Below are 16,124 nucleotides of genomic sequence, written 5' to 3' on the forward strand. Positions count from 1 at the left end.
AGCACCTTGTTGACTTCCTTGAGGTCTAGAATGGGATGAAAGGAGCCGTCCTTCTTGGGAACCACGAAGTAAATCGAATAATGCCCTGAGCCCACCTCTCCAGAGGGGACGGGCGAGATGGCTCCTAGGTCCAGAAGTCTGTCCAGCGTGCGCCGTACCCCCAGGCGCTTGGGACTTGACCCACAGGGTGAGAAAATGAACCTGTCTCTGGAAGACATACAAACTCCAATGCGTAGCCGTGCCTTAGAATGTCCAGGACCACTGGTCCATGGTGATGTTGGCCCACTCCTCGTAGAAGAGAGCGATGCGACCTCCAATCCGAGGTAGCGAGGAGTGGGCTGGCCTGGCATCATTGAGAAGGCTTGCCAGGGGCTCCCTGCGCCGAGGAGTCTCTGGGCGATCTGCGGCCCTGAAAGGGCCGGGGCCACGACTGAGACCTGGCTGAGGGCATCCTAGGGCCTTGTTGCCTGGCGCCCCTATATCACCGTTGGGTGCGGGAACGGTTCCTGGAAGCCGAAGAAGACGGACGATAAGATCGCTGATGGTCCTCGGGCAACCGATGGACCGAATTTTCCCCCAGAGATTTGATGATCTGGTCAAGGGTCGTCACCGAAAAGAAACCTGCCCTTGAAGGGCAGAGCCCCCAGACTTGATTTGGACGAGGCGTCCGCTGACCAATTCCGATCCGAGGAACCTTAGCGGGCGGAGGATCCGCAGCTGACCCCCCCGGTGGCTGTAGACTCTGAAGATATGCCTTATGCATGAGCACCACGAAGTCGGCTGAGAAACCGAGTGGCAGCGGGGGGGGGTGAGGTGGAGGGTCCCTGGAGGGCCCGGGGGTGGCTAGGAGAGGACCCGGGTCTCGAATCGGCGGCAAAAGAGGAGAAAAATCCTGCTGAGTTTCTTCAGCATCGGAGCCCACGCTACCCTCCAGATCTAAAATGGCTGCCGCTCCCCGCCAAAGGAGGGGGCGGGGCTATCCCTCGAGACCCACGGTGCTCCGACGAGAGCGGCGGTGAGGTTGTCGGGGGAGTGGAGCTGGTCTCCCCCCCAGGGAGACACCTACCGCAGGGGCCATCCCGCGATCCGCCCAGCCCGCCGCAAGAAGGACAACGAGCGTGCTGCATCGCACGGGCCCGGGGGGTGGATCAGTGACGCGGGGGCCCGAGAAGCCTGGAAGCACGCCGCGGGAGGAGCGGGCACGCCTCACCCTCGCTCGACTCGGGAGCCCCTCCCCACAGGAGCGGCAGGGGAATGGGACCTCTGTGCTGCTTCGGCCCCGGGGAATGGCACGTTGCAGGGCCGAGGGGGGAGGGGACTGACCGCGGCAAAGAGGAGGGGAGAGGCTGGCACCACCAGCATCCACCCCCTACTGAAAATAAACCAGTGTGCTGCAAAGCAAAACAACAGTAAACCAAAATAAAACTTACCCCCAACAGACAAAGACAGAGAGAGGGACTGAGGGGAGAGCGCAGTCCTGATGGCAAGCCAAAACAGGGGCTACAAGGCCCGGGTGGAGAGCACAGAGTGACTCCCCGAAGGCTGTTTGGTTTTTTTTTTTTTTTGTTTTTTTTACACAGGACCTGCTTGATCCAACCTTAGAGAAATAAGAGAAAGAAGAACAAAATGTGGAACAGAAGCCACTAGCTAGGGGAAGCAACGGGTTCCCCTCCTCACTTCTGCTGGAGTCAGAGAGATACTGAGGATCTAGGGAGGGTGCATCAGCTTATATGCCAGCACCCTTTGAAGTTTGCTCTGACTCCATCTGCTGGACGGGGGACATAACCCACCATCTGGACTGATCCTGGTACGTACAGGGAAACAGAGATAGTTTCTTTTATTGTACAGCTAGGATGACCACCAGAGGTGGTAGTAGAGAGCAGGTTAGCTAGTAGAGTCTGTAATCCTTGGCGAGGGAGACCTGTCCCACAATGGTGTTGTAAGGTCCCAATGCAGACGTCCAATAAGGCACTATAGGAGAAACAGACTGGCAGATGTTAAACACACTCCCATAGCTGTAGAGAGAGAATCCCAATGAGCAGTAGAGAGGATAAGTGCTAGCAGTCCTCGGTCCTCGGCAGAGGAGACACGTTCCACAGTGGTGGTGAAAGGCCTGATGCAGAGAGGTAGCGAGGAACTGATGAGAAACAGACTGGTAGAAGTTGTACTCACTCTCTGTAGCTGTAAGATGGATTTCCAGCAGGTTGAAGAATGAAGCAGGCACCAGGAAAGACACACAGGGCCCTCGAGGCGCGAGTACCTGTAAGAGGATAGGCATCTGTAAATAAGCAGAGGGCCCCCGAGGAGCAGGTACCCAGGTTAGAGAGCCATGAAGGGTGGAGATAGCTTCCAGTGGATAGAAGTGGCAGAGAAGCTTCAGATCGGGGCATACCGATCCTTGTTAACTTGGCGAGAGTCAGCAAATGGGCAACCTTAAATATACGGAAGCAGTGATGTCACTCGAGGGGGGACACCCCTGAGGTTCACGCCAACACTGCAACAGGAGTAGGGACGTGCATGCACATGTGCCCTAGGAGGCCTCGGTCAAGATGGCCGAATGCTGCGACAGAGCCGCTCTGGGGAAGCCGGAAGGTGTGGCAGGGTGATGCCGCGGACGCCAAACTCCCAAGGCTGGTGAAGCAAGCTGAGAGAAAGGTGAGGCATGTCGGGCAAAGTTGTCTGAGCCTGACGGACGCAACAGGCCGCATCTTTTGGAACATACTGAACAGGAATATTATGAGGGGGGACAGAAAGCAGGAAAACTGCTAGCTAATAAAGTAAAAAAGGTCTCCCTCCAAAATCATATTTTAAAAATTAAAGATAAGACTGGTAAAATATTGTCTACTAATATGGCCATTAGAAGCAATTTCTTAATTTCTATAGGGACTGCTATAGTGCTGATAGCTCTATTACCTTAGATTCTATTGAGAATTATTTTCACAATATTGCTCTGCCTCAACTGACAAACAATATGCAGGGCAAACTTGATAGTGAAATCTCTAATGCTGAAATCCTACTAGCTATTAAGAATCTCAAGGGGGGGGGGGTGGGGGGGGGGGGGGGGGGGGGGGGGGGGGGGGGGGGGGGGGGGGGGGGGAAGGCCCCAGGTCCAGATGGCTATCTACCAGGTTCTATAAGCAATTTGCTCCTTACTTGGTGGCGCATCAGCAAAAAATCTTTAACTTTTTGCATTCTGGTGGCTCTCTGCTTCTGGATTCTAATATGGTTGGTATCACTATTATTGCCAAACCTGGCAGAGATCCCACAGTTTATGGTTCCTATTGATCTATTTCTTTAATAAACTTAGATCATAAGCTGTTAGCCAAGATACTTGCTGATCGCCTTAATCGCTTTATCAGGCAGCTTATCCATCAGGATCAGGCGGGGTTTATTCTGAGCAGGATGGTGAGTGACAATGCCCAAAAAATCGTGAATATTATATGGTGGGCTTGCAAGGAGAATATAGTTTCCCTTCTTCTTGCAATTGATGCAGAGAGCGTATTTGACATGGTACTTTGGCCATTTATATTTGTTGCTCTGGAAAAAATGGGTTTTGGTTCACATTTTCAGCCCTGGATTGATCATTCTATGATACTCCCAAAGCTTGTCTCAAAATCAATGAGGGATATTCTGATTCTTTCATTGTCCAGAGGGTCACTCTACAGGGAAGCCTCCTATCGCCCTTGTTATTTGCTGTATTCCTTGAACCTATGGCCATAACTATTCGAAATAATTTGCTTATCTCTGGATTTCAATTGGGACCCCAATCCTTTAAGCTCTCACTTTTTGTAGACGACATAATGTTTACTATTAGTAATCTACTGTTATTGTTTGGGACAGTTGTGGGTGGATCCTTGGGCCGGTGGCAGATGACCATGCCCCCGGGGAAAGATCCCGAGATGGACCACTGGTCAGGCTCAGAGTTTGGAGACAGACACACACTAGTTCTTTTATTAAACAGTATATTGAACCACCAGAGGTGGCAGTAGAGAGCTGGAAAAGTAGAGAGCTGGAAAAGGCCATGCACCCTATCATCCTGAGGTTACCTTGGCTACAAGTGCAGCAACCCCAATTTGACTGGGCGTCCCTGGATCTCTCCCGCTGGGGCCCAGATTGTCATGGGAAGTGCCTTAAGGAGATCTTGTCTATTATATGCATGCCTAAGACTCCAGCGATGCCAGGATTGCCGCCCCAATTCGCATCCTTCGGGGATGTATTCTCCAAAGAAGCGGCTGATATTCTTCCTCCACATAGGCCCTTTGACTGTGCCATAAGACTGAAGCCCAACATTGAGGCACCGAAGGGAAGAGTGTACCCCCTCTCAGCTCTCGAGATAAAGCAATGTCGGAATACATTGAAGAAAATCTTCAGAAGGGCTTTATCCAACCATCAAAGTCGCCAGCCGGCGCAGGCGTTTTCTTTGTGGGGAAGAAGGACGGTACCCTACGTCCATGTATTGATTACCGAGGTCTAAATGAGATCACGATCAAAGACCGTTACCCCTTGCCGTTAATCTCAGAACTGTTTGACAGGCTGCAAGGGGCCAAGATATTTTCAAAGCTTGACCTGAAGGGGGCTTACAACCTCATTTGCATTCGGAGCGGTGATGAATGGAAAACAGCCTTCAATAAGCGAGACAGCCACTTCGAGTATCTTGTAATGCCATTCGGTTTGTGCAATGCACCCGCCATTTTCCAAAATATGATGAACGACATCTTGCGGGATCTGCTGTACAAGAACGTTGTGGTCTACCTGGACAATATACTCATCTTCTCCCAGGATTTGGACACCTACATTGCAGACATTAAGCAAGTACTTCATCGTCTCCACGACCACCGGCTGTACGCCAAACTCTCTAAGTGTGAATTTCACAAAGAATCTGTGCCTTTTCTAGGTTACATAGTATCTAAGAAAGGCTTCCAAATGGACCCTCACAAACTTGAAAGTATCAAGAATTGGTCTCAACCCACCAGCCTGAAGGCTTTAAGGAGATTCCTGGGGTTCACCAATTACTATCGAAGCTTTATAAAGAATTATTCTTCTTTAACCGGACCCTTGACTGTGATGACTTGCAAGGGTGCCAATGCTTCAAAATGGTCAGCGGAGGCCATTTTCGCATTCGAGAAATTGAAGACTGACTTCTCCACAGAGCTATGCTTGCGACATCCAGACCCAAACAAGCCCTTCATAGTAGAAGTTGATGCTTCAGATGTAGGGGTAGGGGCTGTGTTGAGCCAACCTGGAGACTCGAAAGCCTTATGTCCCTGTTCATTCTTCTCACGAAGATTTTCTCCAGCTGAGAAAAACTATGGTATCGGCGATAAAGAGCTCTTGGCAATAAAGCTTGCATTCGAGGAATGGCAGCCTTGGCTCGAAGACGTTCAACATCAAATAACCGTATTCACGGATCATAAAAACCTAGAGTATCTCCGCCACGCATAACGTCTGAATTACAGACAGGCCAGATGGTCATTATTCTTTAATCGTTTCGATTTTGTGCTCAAGTTTCGTCCTGGAGATCGAAACATAGAAACATAGAAATGACGGCAGAAGAAGACCAAACGGCCCATCCAGTCTGCCCAGCAAGCTACGCACTTTATCCATTTTTTTTCCCTTTTTCTCTCTCCCACCTTTTACTATTGGCTTCCAGTACCCTCCAGCCCTAATTCCTCTCCACCCCACCACCAATTTAGAGAGCAGCGCCGTATCTGCATCCAAGTGACATCCAGATCAATTAGGGGTAGCAACCGCTGTAACAAGCAGGCCACACCCTTGCCCCATACTCTTACCCACCCCTGTTTATTTTTTTGTTTGTTTTTTTATTTTTTTTTTTGGAGATAGCAGCCCTCCATCCTTCCACTCTGTGAAGGTGGAATACTAACTACTGGCCACTGGCATCCCGCTCCGTGAATGCCTCTGTGGCTACTGCCGCTCCGTGCAGTGTTTGAATGCCTCTGTGGCTACTGCCGCTCCGTGCAGTGTTTGAATGCCTCCACTTTATTCACGCCCTCTAGACTTGATGGATCCACAGTGTTTATCCCACGCCCCTTTGAAGTCGTTCACAGTTTTAGACTTTACCACTTCCTCCAGAAGGGCATTCCAGGCATCCACCACCCTTTCCGTGAAGAAATACTTCCTGACATTGGTTCTTCGTCTTCCTCCCTGGAGCCTCAGCTCGTGACCTCTGGTTCTGCTGATTTTTTTCCGATGGAAAAGGTTTGTCGTTGTCTTTGGATCATTAAAGTTTTTCAAGTATCTGAAAGTCTGAATCATATCACCCCTGCTCCTCCTTTCCTCCAGGGAGTACATATTTAGATTCTTCAATCTCTCCTCGTATGTCCTCCGATGAAGACCCTCCACCTTCCTGGTCACCCTTCTCTGTTCTGCTTCCATCTTGTCCTTGTCTCTTTGTAGATACGGTCTCCAGAACTGAACACAGTACTCCAGGTGAGGCCTCACCAAGGACCTGTACAAGGGGATAATCACTTCCCTTTTCTTACTCGATATTCCTCTCTCTATGCATCCCAGCATTCTTCTGGCTTTTGCTATCGCCTTGTCGCATTGTTTCGCAGACTTCATATCATTAGACACTATCACCCCAAAGTCTCTCTCCTGCTCCGTGCACATCAGCCTTCCCCCCCCCCCCCCCCCCCATCGAATACAGTTCATTCGGATTACCACTCCCCATATGCATGACTTTGCACTTCTTGGCATTGAATCTCAGCTGCCATATCTTCGACCACTCTTCCAGTTTCCTTAAATCCCGTCTCATTCTCTCCACTCCTTCCGGTGTGTCCACTCTGTTGCAGATCTTAGTGTCATCCGCAAAAAGACAAACCTTACCTTCTATCCCGTCCGCAATGTCGCTCACAAAAATATTGAACAGGACCGGTCCCAACACCGATCCTTGCGGTACACCACTTAAAACCGCTCTCTCTTCGGAGAAAGTTCCATTTACCATCACACATTGTCTTCTGTCCGTCAACCAGTTTTCAATCCAGGTCACTACCTCGGCACTCACTCCTAAGCTTCTCGTTTTATTCACCAGTCTCCTGTGTGGAACCGTATCAAAAGCTTTGCTGAAATCCAAGTAGATGACATCGAGCGCTCTTCCTTGATCCAATTCCTTGGTTACCCAGTCAAAAAAGTCAATCAGATTTGTCTGACAGGACCTTCCTCTGGTGAATCCATGCTGCCTCTGGTCCATCAATTCTCCGGACTGTAGATAGTTCACTATTCTCTCTTTCAACAGTGACTCCATTACTTTTCTCACCACCGAAGTGAGGCTAACCGGTCTGTAGTTACCAGCCTCCTCTCTGTTCCCACTCTTGTGAAGCGGGACCACCACCGCTCTTCTCCAATCACTCGGCACCACTCCCGTTTCTAGGGATCTATTGAACAGGTCGCACAGCGGACCCGCCAGCACATCTCTGAGCTCCCTCAGTATCCTTGGATGAATCCCATCAGGCCCCATGGCTTTGTCCACTCTCAGATTCTTTAGCTCTTCCCATACATTTTCTATTGTAAAAGGATTTTCATCTATTCCACTTCCCTCCAGTTTCTTGTTGTGTAGAGATGGTCCTTCTCCAGGGTCTTCTTTAGTGAACACCGAGCTGAAGTATTCGTTTAATATTTCTGCCATTTCTTCGTCTCTCTCCACACATTGATCATTTCCACCTTTCAATTTCACAATACCACTTTGGACTTTTCTCTTTTCGCTGATGTATCTGAAAAATGTTTTGTCACCATTTTTTATCTCCTTGGCAATCCTCTCTTCTGCTTGACTTTGTGCCAACTTGATTAATTTCTTCGTCTCCCTCAGTTGAATCAAATATTCTTCTTTGTGCTCCTCCCTTTGGGATCTTTTATATTTCTTGAACGCTGTTCTTTTAGCTTTAATTTTGTTAGCCACCTCCTTTGAGAACCAGATAGGTTTCATTTTTCTTTTGCTTTTCTTTACATTTCTAACATATAGAGCAGTTGCCTTGGTGATTGCTCCTTTTAGATTGGTCCACTGCTGATCCACATCGCTCTCATTCTCCCATCCATTTAGTTCTTCCTCTAGGTACTTCCCCATTTCCTCAAAGTCCGTGTTTTTGAACTGTAAAACTCTGGTCTTTGTGCTTCTTTTCCATATTCTTTTAGTGATATTAAACCATACCGTTTGATGATCACTGGTGCTGAGGTGGGCACCCACCTTGACATCAGAGACATTATCTCCATTAGTGAGCACTAGGTCGAGTATAGTTCCTTCTCTCATGGGTTCCAATACCATTTGTTTGAACAAAGTTACTTGCATGGCATCCACTATCGCTCTACTATTTTTAGATTCTGCAGATGGGATTTTCCAGTCTACATTTGGCATATTAAAGTCACCAACGATCACCACTTCCCCATCTTATGGATGTCTTCAACCAGATCTCTGTCCAGCTCTTCCTTTTGGTTTGGAGGCCTGTAAACCACTCCAATATAAATGGACGCTCCATCATCTTTTTTTAGGTCGACCCATAGTGCTTCTTCCTTGCCCCAACTTCCTTGCAGCTCAGATGCTTGGATATTATTTCTGACATAAAGAGCCACACCTCCCCCTTTTCTATCCACTCTGTCCTTCCTTAACAAGTTATAGCCTGGTATTGCTGTATCCCAATCATGAGATTCTGTGAACCATGTCTCTGTGATAGCAACAATGTCCAATTCTGCCTCCGTCATTAGGGCCTGCAGATCTGGGATTTTATTTCCCAAACTATGAGCATTTGTGGTCATAGCTTTCCAGGTACTCTCTTTAAGGTTATTGCTTTTCCTGTACTCCTTATGAGACTTTAGTTGAGATTTGTTATTCACTTCACTCTTTCCTTTTGCAGTTGTGCCACTGATGCCAGAGTTATCCATCTCAATTAGCTTTTTCTTTTGGTTATGGATCTTGAAATTCTGCATGCATTGGTTTTTTTTTCTCTTTTCTGGTAACACTTCAATGTTTTTCTCTAGAACTTCTTCAGTTATTAATATAGGGAAGGCTTTTTGTTCTTGTTGCATTTGATACTGTGTGTGTCTCCTTGTTACAGGTCTAATTCTACCAGAGCCCACTGTAATCCTGGTTTTTAATGATTTACTAAATGACCTGTTTGAGTGGGGGGGTATACTTGTTGGCTTCCCATCTGCAAAGATTTGGGTGACTGTGGGACACATGTGTTATCTTACCTGAGTCTACTGTATTTCTTTTTCTTGACTCCTGGTTATTCTTTGGTATTGGGGACTTATTTTCTGAGTAATGCAATGTGGGTGTAATTCTTGTAATTGAAGCTAATTGAGCTGTAACCTCAGTCAGCTCCTTTTTCAAAGAAGAGAGCTGTGCACAGATTGGGCAAGCTCCAAGTCTCCAGATGCTTTCCCTCAGAATAAAGGCTCCACAACAGTTGCATTGGATAGTTCTCATATTGGTAAATTTTTGGATTGGTATTTCCTTAGCTGTTAACAATTTACTAATTTATCTTGTTGCTAATGCTAATTTAGTCAGTCTATATTAGAAATCTAACTCCAGAGGTGGGTGGGAATCAAACAGTTTAACCTGGGACAAGCTGGGTAGAGCAGGACACTTTCTGGAACTTTAATAGTCCTTTAGCTATTAAAGGATCCCTCAGCACTTCTGTGCCAATATTAACCAGATTATTAAAGAACAGCTATAGAATAATAGAAATGCAGGTATACTGGATCTTAAAAACAAACAGTTTGCAAGGAACCAATTACAATTATTATATAATAACAGACCTAGAGAAAGGTATAAACAGAGCAGTTCTACTGCACATCAGAGCAGATGCTCTGTCACGCTCCTTCCATTCAGAGGATGTACCTGATGAGCCACAGCATATAATTGACCCAAAGAAAATCCTCTTGGCATCCACACAGTCTGTGCCCGCTGGAAAAACTATTATTCCAAAGAAACTGAGGAAGAAAGTGCTCTTTTGGGCGCACGATTCCAAGCTGGCTGGCCATCCTGGTCAACGCCGTTGTTGCGTTCATGCCTCTTCTCGTCCCTCGCTCCACACTCTCTTCCTGGGATGAGACTCCCTTTGGCTCTGACGGACAGTGCAGCCGCAGCTTCTCTCTGCCTCTTTAGTCCCGGTTCCCCTGGGCTGGCCTGACGCTACGTATCCGCCATGTTCCCAATGATGGAAGGGCGCGCGCTCTCCAGACTTTGTACCAGCAAGGATGCGAACCTCGGGGGCGTTCCCCCGTAGTGACGTCATCCATTTGCACTTTAAAAGGTTTTTGTTTGCTAACTTCTAATGAGTTAGCAAGGAACTCCAATGGGACTTGCTTCGGCAGTCCACGATACTTGCAACAACGATCCGAGTCAGCCGGGGAACCCGTCCCCACAGCTCAGCCTTTTCAAACTTACCAGGAGTACCCCCTCCACAGGGGCTCCGCTCTCTCTTCTTGATTTCAGATTGCCAGAACACTCGGCAGACTCCTCATATCCTGGAAGCGATCGCGGATGTGAACAAGTGAGTTCTAATACATAGGAATCGGTACTCGCTCCACGGAGACCTACATTCCTATTGCTCTGCAGACTCCCTTCCGTCCAAGACGTTATCGCAGGTACAGAGATCAAGAGTTATATTGGCAAGATTACAGAAAGGAACCGGTACTCGCTCCACGAGGGCCCATGTTCCTAGAATCTTATACAGACACTCTTCTACTCTAGAAGCCATTTCATATACAGCAATTGTGAGTTCTTATTACAGACTGTTTGTGGGAACCAGTGCTCGCCTACGGCTCCTGTTTCTGAATGTACTGAATACTCTCTGTGGCATAGAGACCATTGCAGACATCTACTATTGTGGGTGTACCATCTTGTATCCAGTATACCTTGTCTACTCACTACTTCTAGTCTCTCTCTACAGCTCAGCGACCCAGAGATTATATTCCAGTATCAGAAGGACTTCAGCCTTGCCGGACACAGCGACTCACTACTGCCACCTCTGGTGGTCCAGCTTCCAGTCTAATAAAGAACTATTGTGTTTATCTCATATTCTAGCTTAGCCGGTGGTTCCTCTCAGGATCTCCTCCTGGGGGCGCTGTCATCTGCCATTGGCCCAGGGATTTACCATTTCCTCCAAGTGGTCATTCCTTTCACTATTGTCACCTTGTGGGAGCCAACCACTACAGACCACTGACTCCGCTCACGGAAGTATTATATAGACAGCAACTCCTCTTTCCCTGAGACTTGCCAGCAGCTTATATATATATATATATATATATATATATATATATATATATATATATATATATATTGCTACTCCATAGGGGGGGGGCATGATAGATTGCTATCTCAATAGCAAAGTATTATATACCTATTGCCTCCTCTTCCTTGGAGAGTTGATCCATAACAGATTGCTGCTCCTTAGCAGATTGATACAGTTTGCTACTTCCTTATAGGATCATCTAACAGCAGTTCGCTAATAGAATTACAGATAGCTAACTCCTCCCCTCTGGAGGAGGTGAGCATAACAGATTGCTAGCTCCTCCCCTTTGGAGAAGGAGAGCGTAACAGCCATACCCTGCTCAAGATTCAGGAGCTGTATTGGTGGCCTACTGTTAAAAAGGATACATATTCCTATGTGGCATCCTGCACCAATTGTGCTAAGAACAAACCTGCTTCTGGACAACCTTGGGGTCAGATGCAATCTTTGCCAGTTCCGGATCGGCCCTGGTCGCACATCGCTACTGACTTTGTAGTTGATTTACCTACTTCCGGAGGAATGAACACCATCTGGGTGACTGTGGATCGATTTAGCAAGATGGCACACTCCGTGGTGCTCCCTGGCATACCTTCAGCCTTAGAGCTTGCAAAGCTCTTCATAACACACATATTCCGCCTCCAGGGCCTACCGTCACACATCGTATTCGACCATGGGTCCCAATTCACGGCACGATTTTGGAAGGCCTTGTGCAAGTTGTTCAGCATTACTCTGGACTACACTTCAGCCTACCATCCGCAGTCGAATGGCCGGACGGAACGGATGAAACGTACGATGAAGCAGTTTATTCAAGCCTATGTCACGTCCCGACAGAATAACTGCACCGAATTGCTTCCATGGGCTGAATTCGCCATCAACTCTCATCCAGCAACTTCTACTGGATTCTTACCATTTGAAGTGATTTATGGACGTTCCCCAACACTGTCACTTCCACTGATGCTCTCAGTGACGGCCCCAGCAGCTCAATCCACTATTGATGATATCCATAAACTGTGGGTTCGGACAAAGGATTTGCTAATTAAAGCGAGTGACCATGCTAAGAAGTACTATGATGCGCACCATTCACAAGCTCCAGTCTTCAAGCCAGGAGACAAGGTCTGGTTGTCAACCAAGCACCTCAGACTTAAACTACCCTCCTCTCGGTTTGCTCCTTGCTACGTGGGACCATTCCCAGTCCTTCAACGTATTGGCAAAGTCACCTACCGTCTGAAGCTACTACCTGGTCTCAACATCCATAATGCTTTCCACATTTCACTTTTGAAACCGCTCATACTCAGCGAATTTTCTTCCAAATCTCAAGACCCACCTGTCATCAATGCAGAAGACGATTTAGAATTCAAAGTCAAAGAGATTCTGGATGTTCGTAAAAGAGGCAATACTTTTGAATACCTTCTGAAATGGGAAGGTTTCGGCCCCAAAACCTAACTCTTGGGAGCCTCAGACCAATATCCTGGACAAAGAGATGCTTCATCAGTTCCACATCGTGCATCCTTCAAAACCCAAGCCTGGTACCCGAAGAGGAGATTGCCTTTTGAAGGGGGGTACTGTTGCGACCGTTGCTGCCCGACGTCTTCACTCCGCCCACCTTACCTCTTTGGCAACTCCCTCTTCGGTTGTTGGATGTTTGGCTGCCATGGCGTCATCTTGCCATTCTCCTCCGGCATCCCCACATCAGCTAGATGTTTCACTCCGCTATGTTTCCCAGAAGCCTAAGGGCGCGCGTGCGGCACGGCCCCGATTCAAGTATCAGCAGTGGCGCGAACCTCAGGGGCGTCCCCCTGAGATGACATCATCATCATCGGATATTTAAAGGTCTCTGAAATCGCTAACTAATCGAGTTAACAAGGATAAGGATTGGGTTTGCTTCCTCCAGGTATCGTTGCGGATGGGATTCGCTCTCTGCATACCTTGCTATGCCTCCTCGAATTTTACCAGGGATACCCGCTCCTCGGGGGCCTCGCTTTCTCTTTTGCCTTTCAGGTCGCAGTCTGGAACCGGTACTTGCTCCTCGAGGGCCCACATTCTCGGACCTGCTCCTGAATACCACTTCTGCCAGGAAGTCATCGCTGCCAACACCAGTGAGTTACCATCGTTCTCTCAGAGCTTTCCCTGGAATCAGTACTCGCTCCTCGAGGGCCTAATCCATTCCAGCTCCTGGGCTGCTTCAAGAGACTATTGTGTGAGTGTTACCATCAAGGTTCTATTCCTGAACTCTGCATACCCTGCCTACTCACTATATTCAGTTTCTCTACAGCTCTGCCATCCTGGGATCGCTGTTCCAGTATGTGAGGGACTACAGCCCAGCTGGGCGCTTCCAGCTCACTACTGCCACCTCTGGTGGTTCAGTATACTGTTTAATAAAAGAACTAGTGTGTGTCTGTCTCCAAACTCTGAGCCTGACCGGTGGTCCCTCTCGGGATCTTCCCCCGGGAGCGTGGTCATCTGCCACCAGCCCAAAGATCCACCCACAACTATCCCAAACAATAACACGCGTCTTCCACGCCGACCTGCCCGAGACAGCACGCTCAGCCTGGGGAGGTTTTGGGCCTTCCCCGGGTACGTCTTCCTGCCGCCGCAGCGGCTCCAATGGCGGTCCCGGCGATGCAGCGAAGGTGAGTCAGGGCCAGCCGCAGGCGGCCGCAGCTGGAAACCTTAACAGTACCCCCTTCTCTAGGGCGCCTCCCCAGCGGTTTTGGTTTGGAAGGATGATCTGCATGGAATTGAACAAGAAGGCTCCTATCCAATATATTGGCAAAAGGTTCCCAAGTATTTTCTTCAGGGCCGAATCCTTCCTATGCCAGGAGATATTCCCATCTTTTCTTATGTTTCCATACGTCCAGTACCTCTTGGACCTGATAAGTGATGCTGTCCTCCAAGGAGAGAGGTTGAGGTACTGGTGGCAGACTGGACGGCCAAGTTAATACCAATGGCTTCAAGAGAGAGACGTGGAAGGTATTGTGGATTTTGAGTGAAGGAGGTAGTTGAAGTTGATAAGCTACTGCACCTACGTGGCGGAGTATGGGAAATGGCCCAATGAATCGCAGAGCAAGTCGCATTGAAGGTTGCTTTAGACGGATGTATTGCATGCTCAGCCATGCTTTCTGACCAGGTTGAAGGGGAGGACAAGGCCTCCGCCTGCAGTCGAAATATTTTTTGGCCATTTGGTTGACTTTAAGCAGGGCGTGTCTGGTGGAGATCCAGAGGTGATGCAGTTCATCGGCGGAGAGCTGGGCCAAAGGAGATGGAACAGTAACAGGAATAGGCAATGGTGGTCAAGGTTGCTTGCCATAGACTAGTTGAAATGGAGATGAGCTGGTGGCCGCAGAGGGGTGTGAGTTGAGGGCAAACTTGGCACACGGAAGCAAGTTTGTCCAATTGTCCTGTTTATTGTTGACATAGATACGCAGGAATTGTTTGAGGGTTCAGCAAAATTGCTTACCTTGTAATAGGTGTTATCCCAGGACAGCAGGATGTAGTCCTCACATATGGGTGACATCATTGATGAAGCCCTATTGCGGAAAACTTTCTGTCAAAGTTTCTAGAAACTTTTGACTGGCACTCTGAGCCCACTGAGCATGCCCAGCATGCCATGATATTCTCAGCCACAGGGGTCTCCCTTCAGTCTTGTATGTAGCAATAAGCTTTAGCAAAAAATAAAATAATAAAACGTATTAGACCCAACTCCGCGGGGTGGCAGGTGGGTTTCGTGAGGACTACATCCTGCTGTCCTGGGATAACATCTATTACAAGGTAAGCAATTTTGCTTTATCCCAGGACAAGCAGGATGCTAGTCCTCACATATGGGTGATTAGCAAGCTATAGGCTGAGTCATTTTGTAGTGAAGCAACATTGAAGTATTGTTGGTGAAAATGAGGCAGCCAAAATTCACAGCATGTTGGATGTAGAAGAAGTTGGGATTATACTGGAAACAAGTTCTGTAAGACAGATTGTCCGTAGGCTGAATCTTGTAGTCCTTCTTTGTCCAAGCAGTAATGAGCTGCAAAGGTGTGAAGAGAACTCCATGTGGCTGCTTTACATATGTCAAGAATTGGCACTGAACAATAGTGTGCTACTGAGGTTGACATTGCTCTTACGGAATGCGCCTTTACTCGCCCTTGGAGAGAAAAGCCTGCTTTTTCATAGCAAAACTGTATGCAATCTGCTAGCCAGTTGGAGAGAATATGTTTACCCACTGCTTTACCCGGTTTGTTTGGATCATAAGATACAAAGAGTTGAGTGGATTTCCTGTGGACTGCAGTACGGTCTAAGAAAATGCTAGCGCACGCTTACAGTCCAAGGTATGTAAGGCCCATTCCCCTTGGTGAGAATGAGGCCTTGGAAAGAATGTGGATAAAACTATGGATTGGTTCAAGTGGAATTCCGTAACTAACTTGGGAAGGAATTTTGGAAGTGTCCGGAGAACCACTCTGTCATGTAGGAATTTTGTACAGGGTGAGTACGTGACAAGTGCTTGTAACTCACTAACCCTTCTAGCTCATGTAATGGCTATAAGGAAGATAGTCTTCCATGTGAGAAATTTAAGATCACAGGAATTCATGGGTTCAAAAGGAACTTAAGAACGCATGAGTCTTGTTAAGACCAGATTAAGGTCCCATTCTGTGACTGGTGGCCAAATTGGTGGTTTAAGTTGAGTTAAACCTCTCATAAACCTACTAACAAGAGGTTGTATGGATATTGGTGCATCCCCCATCTTGTTATGGTAAGCTGAGATTGCACTTAGGTGTACTCTGACAGATGAAGTCTGGAGACCAGAGTCTGAAAGATGGCATAAATAGTCCAGCAGAGAAGTTGTGGGGCAGGAGAAAGGGTCAATGTTCTTTTGCGTGCACCACAAAGTAAACCTTT

This window comes from Rhinatrema bivittatum, chromosome 8 (assembly GCF_901001135.1).
Source record: "Rhinatrema bivittatum chromosome 8, aRhiBiv1.1, whole genome shotgun sequence".
Lineage (NCBI taxonomy): Eukaryota > Metazoa > Chordata > Amphibia > Gymnophiona > Rhinatrematidae > Rhinatrema > Rhinatrema bivittatum.